The sequence below is a fragment of the Haemaphysalis longicornis genome, unplaced genomic scaffold (genome assembly GCF_048455015.1).
Source record: "Haemaphysalis longicornis isolate Haplotype H1 unplaced genomic scaffold, Haemaphysalis longicornis Haplotype H1 scaffold_7, whole genome shotgun sequence".
In the NCBI taxonomy this organism is placed as follows: domain Eukaryota; kingdom Metazoa; phylum Arthropoda; class Arachnida; order Ixodida; family Ixodidae; genus Haemaphysalis; species Haemaphysalis longicornis.
The window spans coordinates 183,492,434-183,503,592 of record NW_027526422.1 but is presented as its reverse complement, the minus strand read 5'-3'; the positions used below and the strand labels follow the sequence as shown (position 1 = coordinate 183,503,592).

Below are 11,159 nucleotides of genomic sequence, written 5' to 3'. Positions count from 1 at the left end.
CTGTATGCCTTTTTCTTTTAGCAGGAAGGATCATTCAAGAGACAGGTTGAAGACAGGCACACATATAGACAGACTAAGTATATCGCGTTTCAGCAGCTCAAGAAAGACTATCGTCTTTAAAACTACACGGTGTGTTCTTAATTTGGTAAAACCATTGTCGTGTCCTTTGCCTTCCCGTGGGCCGTTTTTCCCCCGTTCATGGCATGGAAGTAAAAACGAGGAAAATTAGCCCATCTTCCCGAAAGTAACGCTGAGCAGATGCTGGGCATCGCGATGTTCCGTTATGTTTCCGTTGTGTTCGTAGTCGAATTTGGGGTAAATGCAAACCCACTAACTGACGGGGCTGTTGCTTCCATCACACTTCATCGGAAGAACGGAGTGAAGTGGAGTCAACCGCAGGAAGCGCTGAACTGAACACGCGCAGCGCGCTACCCCATTTACATTCAAGGTTGAGGGAGAGGAGACGAGAGGAGGAGAGATGCGCAAGCACCGAGCATGCGCCGCGAAAGCAGAAGCGAGAACGCGGGACAAGCGAAAGCGAAGTGCACGCTGCTGGTACGAGAGAAGAAGGGGCGGGAGTATCGCGCAGCTGTGGGAGAGAGGGAAGGAGGAGAGTTGCGCATGCGCAGTGTGAGTGCGGACGCCGACGTGGGACATGCCCAGACGATAAGATGCTCCGCATCTAAAATCAGTGCATCATGTAGGCAACAATCGGCGTCTTGAATAGGTGGAAGCGGATGGTACCTGGTGGTTTTGTTGAATTGTATTTAGAAAACTGTAGATCAAAGAATATTACTTGAGGCTCTTGACGTTAGTTTGAAGTGCTCTCCCTATCAAAGCGAGAACACGTGCGGCATAAAAATAAACAATGAATACGCGCTTCACTTGGAAATCAGATAACACAGACCGGAGCATCTGGATGGCAAAAAAAAAAAACTAAATAAACAAGCCAATGCATGGTTGACTGCAATATCTCTATTCCATACCGAAGCAACTCGATGAATTTTTCAAGCGAAGCTTGAATTGGATTACTTGAATGGATGACAGTGGTGGTGTCCGCCGTTGCGCCTCTCGTCCCAGCCAACCTTATTCATGTGCTCGAATGAACATGATGATGATTACAATGGAACTGAAATGGTTGGAACACACTGACTCGGCCAGTTACCAAGGACGATATGTTGACTGTGCCAACTGTAACTACGTGCACTTCTGGTGCAGCTCTCACTCGTCGTTCAAAGATAGCCCGGGCGCATGCACAAGTATCGCGTTTTATCTCCCCGCAATGGGAGCCAGTCCGCGTCGTAGCTCGCATCCCGCCTTATCGCGAGTGCGGTAGCTCGCTCTCGTCCGCGTGTGCAGCTTCTACCGCTGCATGGGCGAACCAAGCGTGGTTCCCTCCGCTGAAGAGCGGGCAGCCATTGAATAAAATAAACATTCCGTATATTTGCAACACAGTGATTGATTGATTGTACGGTTTAACGCACCGACGCAACGCCGGTGGTGAGGCGCGCCGTAGTGGAGTGCTCCGGATTCATTTTGACCACCTGGGGATCTTTATCGTGCGCCGAAATCTCGTACACACGGGCGTTTTTGCTTTTCGCCTCCATCAGAAAAGCGGCCGCCGCGGCCGGGAATCGAACCCGCGAACTCTGGCTCAGCAGCGCAACGCCTTAGCCACTGAGCCACCACGGCGGGTATTTGCAACACAAGGATCTTCCATAACATATACAGTACATTTCCGTTCGGGTAAATGTCAGCGAAATGCAAGGGCTTCGTTTTTGTCGATCGGTGGTTTTGCGTTTTCATTTCGGTCATTATGTTTTGATTTTACCAGAAATGTTTTCGTTTACGTTTCGCGGTGACTGCATTTTAGTTTCGGGCGTTTTCCTTTTTACTGATATCAAGCATCGCGTCATCACTGTTTTCTTAGGGAAGCGATTCGTTAATTTTTCTTTTTCCAAAAATACACATAAAGCCAATGTAATCGAGAAGGATAAATCAGATACTTTTCAGCCACTTCTCCGCCTTATTTTGTATTGTGGCGTAATCGGTACGAGACTCCCAGTATGGAATTGTGTGAATCGCGCTAGCATCACCGTTTATGCGTGCGTTAGAGTCTACGCCCGGGCGGAAGGCTGGTCATCCACAAAATGCGTCTTGAAAAATACAAGGACATGGTACGGACTGAGGCCACAAGTTTTAAAAGTTTGGCCTTCTATAGCAATGAAGATCGTGCTCCAGAATCAGAACGAGGACGTTCACATTAAAGCCGACAAGCCCCGTGTTCGAAGTGTATGCTCGTATGGTGCCGTGCAGCTCGATGTGTCGAAATCCTGACTTTGGCATGCTGCCTACTCACGTGTTGGGTAAGATGCACGTCGGAAGATCGCAGACTTCTTTTTCCCACCTGCCAGGAAAAAAACAAGGAGAAAAAATTGTAAACAACAAAATTGGCGCACTTCGCACTAATGGTGGAAGGCTAGAGTAAAGGCAGAGCTTTGCGCAGTCACATCAGCGCTTGACATGCACCGGCTAGCCTCGACGGAGCCATGCCTAGGCTAGCGAAGCGAGGACGAAGCTATTCACAGCTGCGCCAGGGTGTGCCAGACAGAGGAATAACGCTCGGCGTATACAGCTCCGCCGTTAAAAGAACCTTTGTCATCATAATTTCAATCCATCCAATCCCCATCAACCATTTCGTCCGACGCAAAATATTCGTGTCGGAAGTCTCCATTCACTATGATTCGAAACCTATAGGCAACTGCCCTAATTCTTCGTGCAACATTTTTTAAGGCCTGTTTTTTTTTTCATTTATTTTATACAGCCTGCGCTCTCGTCTTCGCTTGTGGCGGTAATAAACTCTATGATTTACATCATTGGATCAAGCAGAGCAATATCTGACTCAGACCACCTGTTGAAAGTTAGCGCGCAGTGAGTGCTGGCAAGGATAAGCCTATTACTAATATCTGTTCTAGGCAGGCGTGAAACGCACTACATGCAATGTATAGAAACAGTTTCAAATTGCCAAAGCGATCTATTTATGCCCTTTGTTCCCAAAATAATACGTACGATATTTATTCACCTTTATTCAAATAAAGATATACTTAACTATTCTTTTACCTTTAAATAATTCGTATTTGAGATTGGCGATGCACCCGCTCACTTCGCCGCAAATTACCATGAAAAGTGGTAGTCTTCTGACACCGAGGACGCGCAAATTTCTTTCTGGACAGACAGACAGACAGACAGACAGAGAGACAGACAGACAGACAGACAGACAGACAGACAGACAGACAGACAGACAGACAGACAGACAGACAGACAGACAGAAAAATTTTGGGGTTACCTAACACAAGAACACCATATCGCCTATAAAAGTACTCATTACGTACGAAATACTCATCGAGAACTGCTGGAATGTTCTGAAATTTTATAAAAAAATCAAAATACCACATGTAGTTACGATAATTTTCTACAGCAAATGCCGACAGTTTGTGATCGAGAATTACCGGTGACGTTTGTTAAGCCAATTCTTTAACCACTCAAGAGGATCTTAAACAGTGGGAGTTTCATCTAAGTTATGCTCTAAATTATGACACATATGTTCCGCACCTACGCCCAAAATTTCAAATGTAGTTCTGTATGTTAACTATTTAACGCAGAAATGTATTTTTCGCCTATTCGGTCTCTTGAAACCAAAAAAAATATATCGCCCATGAAAGATTAGCATTATTTCCAAAACGAAGTAGACGTATATTTAAAGAAATAACCGTTAGTAAGTTAGCGGCTTTTCTTGGGGTGACATCAAGCATGAAAACATATTAAAACCTTTTGGATGTCGCGTTTCAGGAGCTTGGCACTTACGTCTGCACGCAACCTTATATCAAAGGCCTTAGGGACCTCGCTAAAGAGCGTTGTCCAAAGGAGGTGGTTTTTTTCAAATCTCACACCCTTATATGTGCGCTTTATTCGGACATGACACGCCAGCACAGTAAGCACATCTTTTATGTCAAAATCACCCAAAACTGCGTATTTATTGGTGTAAAAAACAGCGCAGTACCGATCTCCTCAAGCTCTAAAAAACAATGCGGCTTTTCGTACTTCTCACGGTTGCGTTTTTCATGGCAGAAATTCATTACACGTGAGTACATACAAGGCCATGAAGTTGCATCATTGTGATTGTTCTCAGTAGCCCAAAATATGCTTGAACCAGTTCAAGAGAGTAAGGTTTTCAAAGGGGTCCTAGATTTTACATATCTTTTTACTTCCTCAGAGAAAGATAACAAGTGAATCGTGAATCAGTCGATGTCTATGTCACATGTATTTTGCATTACGTGAACGGACTTCGGCTATAATATATTTCCTACTAATAAAGACGGCGAAACAAAAGTGATAATGATATTAGTGCTTTTTTGTTACACATCAACGTAATTTTTCCCGATAGAAGTAATATGCACAGGATGACTTGTTATACATATTAGTCCCTACAATAATATAAGTTTTTTTATGTTATGTTGTTGAAACTGTAGCCAGGAGAAATATTTCCTTTTATAATATTTCTATGAGGAAAGAAGCCTGACCAACTAGCCCGGTTTCCTCCTGTTTCCTCCTAGAAGTTGCATTAAAATCTAATGTCTAAAAAAGCCCCATAACAAGATCGCTCTTCTTTTTCTTGTTTAGTCTTTGAATGCTTAACCCGATACGTAGATTGTCCCTTTGCATGAAGGCAGTTTGGCATTTAATTTCATGTTTATTTCCCATTTGTTTGTGGATAATCGCATTCATTATTCTCAAGATCTTTCTCTACACAAAACCAACCAATCTGTCTTGTGCGCTATTCCGAGTTCTTATCACAAATCTTCAAACTGACCTTTCTTGAAGTTGCTTGTCACTCAATTTGTCATTAAACATACCAACTAAATTAGTAACAGGGGTATTTCCGTATTCCTTCTTGGCTCAGTGTACTCGTACAAACTTTCCACGATCTTATTCCGGTAACCAGATGTTCGTGCCGACTTGTGCTATCTCATGCTGATAAACTTATGGTCGTCCATTACCATTGATTGGTGTAATAAAATCAAATCCGTGCTACATATTTGGCACCTATAAGTACAGAACATAAAGAAACCTTATCTTCTCACCTCTCCTAATCCACTGAAATCCCGGAACTGCGCTACTAGCAACGCTAAACTTCCCTCTCTAAACCGAGTTGGCGCATCGAACGTTGCGACGTTTGAGTTCCGAGGCGGGTTTAATATAGATTAAGATTTATTAAGAAAGACATGCGTAAATTTGTTTAGAATAATCTGGATTATGGGCAAACTAAGAGTGAATTCTTGTGGCAGAAATATATTCGCGTAGAGAAAAATAAATTGCTCGAAATTTTAAAGAATTACGGTAGATCAAAGTGCATCCGAATGGACTAACAATCATAATGGTCATAAATCATAACAATCATAAAGAGAGTGCAGCATGACTTATTTCAACCTCTTCGGTTGAAATGTAATTTATTGGTATGTAATTACGGCGGGAAAGGGTGCAATCAGGGCGCTAAAATTACTTCAGCTGAATTAGATATATACATTCGCATACTTTGAAATGGCTAAAAAGAATCTGCATCATTAGCGTAGGTTTAGGTAGGCTCAAGATGCGTTAGTAGTGTCAGATAAATTACCCTGGGTAAGAGTGGCCTAAAGTGGATAGTGGTGATTAAAAATGAAACGATTCTGGTTAAAAAGTTGGCTACAATGAGTTTGAAACGATTAAGGTGGTTTGAGTGGATAACGGCGTAGTTATTTTAGACGCGCTTGAAGAAAATCAATTTCATTCAGATCTATGAAAGAGAAATACCATACTTTGGAGGGCTTAAGCTGGTTTACTATTATACGCGATGAATTAGGTAGAGTGGGAATAATATGTGGGGTTTATACTGTTTAAGTTTATATTAGGGTGAATTAGAATTTAATAGGTTACATTGAGTTGGGAGGTAGTTGAATAATACAAAATATATTTCTTGAGGCCAATTACGGAGGGTTCAGTGATATTAGGGTAGACCAGGGTAGACTTTGTTGGATGAGATTTAAAAAAAAGTAAGAGTGAAAGTTAGACATGGAATTAGATGTCAAAAAATAGATTGAGAGACATCGTTTGTAGGGAAATCTGGATTAGGGGTGAGATAATTAAACGTGGTTGAGGTAAGCTGTGGACAGACCTAACTACCGTAATCTCTATTCCCTCTTTTATGCCCTAACCAAAAAAGATTTCTTCAAACCCCTACCTATTCGCCGACGTAACCGCAAACGTTTCGCATTTTGCTGTTACATTATTTCTCAAACTGACCTTAAGTTACAGCTAACATACCCTTACCCTGCCCATGAACGCTACCGTGGTAACAACCGAAATCTTCGCAAGGCTTTCCTATTTTCCGTTGCGGCTTCGCGGCTCTCTGCTACAAGCAGTAACGTGTATCCTTTCCCCTAAAAGCTTCACAGCTCTCTCGAATATTTGGAAAGTTGGGCAGGATGTTCTTGAATTCTTTCAGTCACCCCGTTTCCTTGCTGTTACGAGCACAACAAAGCCGAGCAAAATGTGAGGGTTACGTAAAAGAGCGTGGTATCTGATTTAACCTCCGTACACCACAGCGCTCCCGCACCAATGTTCCGTAGTTAGAAGACCGACGGTCACTGCACTTTTACTTGCATAAGCTCAGATGACAAGCAATAGCTAAGTGTCCACAGAACCTGTTCAGATGTACAACGAGCCGACACCTGCATTCGGAACTCACAGGCTGGGCCACGGTCTTACTTTGTCGCCGGGTCATTCAAAAGGTCCATGAGTGCTGTATTAGTTTGGAAGAAAATAAACCAGTAGCATTCTAGCGTCTCAGTTGTACAATTCACACACTTCTGAAAAAAGGTAAATTTTAGGTCGGTTGGTACGTATTCACTTAGTGAACCGTGAAAGGAAAGCAAACATTCAAGGAGCAATACAAAAGGAGGGATAAATTGAACTGCATGTAGAATAGTTCGCACCCGTTCATCACTGTAGACGAAACAACTCTACGTTGAACAAAAATTTTTAGGTTCTAGCTATGTAGAAAACATAACCACTAGTTATTATGTTAATTATTTCGCTGCACTTGCTGATTTTTCGAGAAGATCGCGAAAATTGGCCACCAAAATGTTTCATGATATCAAATATGTCAGGGAAAGTTTTGGGATTAAGCAATGGGTCAACTTATCTACAAGATTTTAACGTTTAAAAAGTGAACATCAAGACATTTGCACCGAGTGCTTCGTCGTTTGTACTTCTTAAAATAAAAGAATTAGCTCGTAAATCCATGTTGCCAGAGCCATCGCCTCTTGCGTTGAAGTTTCGGGATTATCCATGCCAAGCCGGAAGTGTTTCTTATGCCTGCAGCTCAAATGAGTCTATGTATCACTCCACGCCATTTCAGTCAGCCTCTCTTAAACGTCAACTGCCCTGTATGCATCCATATCTTCGAAACAGTAATGCAGATTACTCTGGGGAAATATACTTCGAGGTCTGCACTAACACTGCTACACTACATTTACGCACGCCTAAACCTGCCAGAAAAATACGTTGATATCAAAACTGAAAAGCAGAGAGAGCCTCTAAGCATATGTGACAAAACGTGTTCCCACAACAGCATGTGTCTTCGGTTTGCTGATGAATTTGTGCTACATTGCAGCACTTGGTCTTTCGAAAGGAACTTCGACCAAGCCAGCGGGTGGCAACTAACTGTTTGACAGATATAATATGCGGCGGTGACTGAGCCGCTAGAGATAAAAACGTAGTTTAAAAAATTATAAACCTTCACGCTATTGCCTAAATGAAACTTAAAATAATGGCCTTTTTTTACTCTGTTTTTTCCCATATTCTGGACGCTCCACTGCTTCGCCTGAGCTCAACGTAAGGTTTGACTACTTTCTGTAGTTTAATCGCGCAATCCTTAGGTCTGCATCATTCACTTTAAATACGCTTCGCTGCTGGCAATGGTGCCGCCCCAATCTGCCGAGCACTGCGCGACCCCTGAAGAGTGTGGAAGATGAACTTCAAAGCAAAGGCGAGGCGCTTTCTTAAATAGCGCATCATTTCTTTCGCTTTCACCATATGTCATTTTCCGTCTTTCCATAGTCTTGGGGCCGCGGCGCCATGTTTCATCTTCGGTGAAGGCGCGCTTCTACCAGCCGTTTCACGGATTTGCCAGCACGCACTGATAAAGCATTTACCTGCACTCTTGGTGAGCATGGTTGATATGGTAAAGCTAGAAACAGGGCAAATCTCTTTATATGCATATGTGGGGACGCAAAGCTGTGATTTGAAGCATACTTGAACAATTCCCTTTCTCTTCAAAAAAAGTGCCGCTAATAAAACTTGAGTTTCATTAGCGGCACGTTATAAAACTCGGGACCTGCACTCCCGAGGATTCTTACGCGGCCAAAGAATAGTCAGGTAAGGATCCACCGTGTGGCACCACAGAACAGCGGAATAGCCGAGCTCGCTATCGTAAAATAAAAATGTCCTTAAACTTAGCACACTTTGTTAAAGCGCTAAACAAGGGGAAGAGCAGGAATGACAGAAACAGAAACGAGGTGAATTGTAGAGGAATTGATCATGAACCCAACAGAGTACAGCATGCCACACTGCAAACTTTCCACGATAAGGAAAACGAATAAACGCCATAATCAGTACAAAATATAAGGCATGCCTCAAACACCACATTTTTACAATCACGTCACTGGATCTCAAATTGGCCCTTTGTAATACCTCTGGGTAAGTCAGGCTTACCAATCTCGTAACTAAAATATGCGCCAGGAACAAAAAAACATCTCAATGAACCTTACTGTCACACCTCCTCGTAAAAAATGACTACACGCCAGGCGGACATATTCGCGGATTCAGCAGCTCTTAACGCCTCTGCAATATCAGGGCTTCGAGTCCTAGCATTTCGGTGGTCTACCACCAGGAGGCTGCGATCCGGCTATAAAAGCCCACGCCATATAAAATAAATCATCTATTGTGTTCCATCTTCAGTGTGTGTGTTTGAATCTCCATCGTTCCCCTTCGGGCCCTCGCCTTCGCGACACTACAATAGCGCAGCGGACGCTTGAACTGCCATAAAAGTAAGCACTCCTTATCTTTACAATACCATTTAAGGAGCAAAACAGTTTTTTTACACGTAGTCAGCACCCCAAAGCGACGACGAACTCGATAGGAGCGTAAGCCTCCCACAAGCGACCGTATTGGAGGAGACGGCGGCCCGCCTCACGGTAGCGAATACGTCCATCGTGCTACGAGCATTAAACAGATTCAGCAAACGTCAGGAGGAAATCAAACTTCAAGGCAGCGAGAAGACGCACCAGGTAATTACATTATTCAAGCAAATGCCGCGTCACGTCGTTCAGTACTTCGCTATTGCTCCTTCCTCGCCTAAAACCAACATGCCTGTCATCCCGGCGGAGCCACCGCCATTTATGTCAGAGACGGGAAGGCAAGGCATTCGTTGAACGAAAGGAACCGCTCATTCAAAATATAACTCATAGGAGCATAATGGCAAAAATGCTCCCCGAAATGATAAGCAGAAGACTGGGAGACATTTGAGGAGCAGAAGAAACAGAATGGTCCGTATGATCGAATCAATCAGGCCGTCGGGGCTAGAGGCCGTCAACAAATGTGACCACATCGTCCGAAGACTCGCAGCTCAATTCGATGCAGGGGCATCTCAAGGGATCACGGCAATTTAATTTCGAAGCTTACGCCAAAAATACCTAACCGGTGGTCGAGTTCGCGCTTCCAGCTCAATATTTGGGCTGACAGTGTAACTTTGGAACCCAGAAGAGGCTTCGGTACTAATAGACCAACTCCACATTGGCCTCGAGTCAGACCGAACTCTAGAGCTCCAATTGTCGTAAGGCACGGTACTGACGATAGACAACACCTCCCAAAGCATTCAAAACATAACCCAAGCCCAGGAGTAGCTGCTCTAATATTGATCAACTAAAGAAGTGGTTCAAACAAATTATGGAATTCAAGAAACTCGCCTGGTTCGATTTCTACGTCGCGAATTTTGACACAGTGCTCATTCTCAGAACCAGACGCCGGTCCCCATCGCGTCTGGGGCATAGATTCCCTCGACCGACAAGGAGAGTTTCACCATCGACAACAAGCAGCCGTTATGCAAGACATGGCATCCACTTCAACTGTGCCCAGCCCTAGGAAAAGAAATGGCTCAAGTCCACGCTGTGAATGTGGTTAAAAACCAAAGCTTTAAACAACACCCAGAACAGTTGCCGATGCGACGTCAATTTAATTCACAGACGTGGCTCAACAAATAGTGAAACCAGAGAGTCTGCCAGTCGTTACCCGGAATTCGCGAGGCGGCGTCCAGTCGGCCACGGCTGGGCTATAGTGGCGGACACCGCTGCTCTAGCGTGGCCGTGCGTCCAGAGAGAGCAAAACAGAGAGGAGCATCTTTCCAATGGTGAGACTGCTAAACCTGGCCAGCCTGATGTGCTAGCTTGGGGCTACACCACTGCGGGACACAAGCGCAGAAACTGAAACAATTGGGCATGTGAGCTTTGTGATTCCCAATTACACCGATTTAAACTAGTTAGTTTAGTATGAGAAATGCGAGAAAGCGGAGGGGCTTTATGGAATCGCAAGTTATCAGAACCAGTTGCTCATTTGGCCTTCTGTGATACCTTGTGATACTTCTCCATCGTGGCGAACGCAGCTGTCTTGGAGCGTCACTGTCTTTCAGCGATGCACGGCCCCCCGACTTTCTTGCGAAGGAGAAGTTCTGGAGGCTGCTGTTTTGGAGGACCGGTTGGGACACGGCACGGGTCTCGTCGGCCGACCACCGGGTATCCCGCTCACGCTACACACTGCGACTCCTTCGCTGTTTTTCTCCGGATCACTTCTGCGGCCAGCCGCTGTCGCTGGCAGCTCTCGATTCGCTGGCTCGTGTGTGTGTGTGGGGGAGGGGCGGGAGCAGGGGATGACCTAGCTGATGATTATGATGTTCTGGGGTTTTAAAACATGCCCACAGAGCGTGCGTGTCAGGTTTGTCGTCGTCGTCTTCGGTTTCACTTCATTACTCTGTACAGGTCTTCTCCGCCTGGAATTCCGGATCTTTG

The 11,159-nt window shown here is 44.4% G+C and overlaps 1 long non-coding RNA gene across 1 annotated transcript in view; it reads left to right on the top strand.

The window, feature by feature from the left end:
• The first annotated feature begins 3,996 nt into the window (after positions 1-3,996).
• The window catches only part of LOC144145621 (uncharacterized), a 39,913-nt gene continuing 32,750 nt past the window's right edge, over positions 3,997-11,159 (top strand). Inside the window, exon 1 of the long non-coding RNA XR_013317538.1 lies at positions 3,997-4,141. This is a non-coding gene — a long non-coding RNA (uncharacterized LOC144145621). The remainder of the gene's footprint in view (positions 4,142-11,159) is intronic.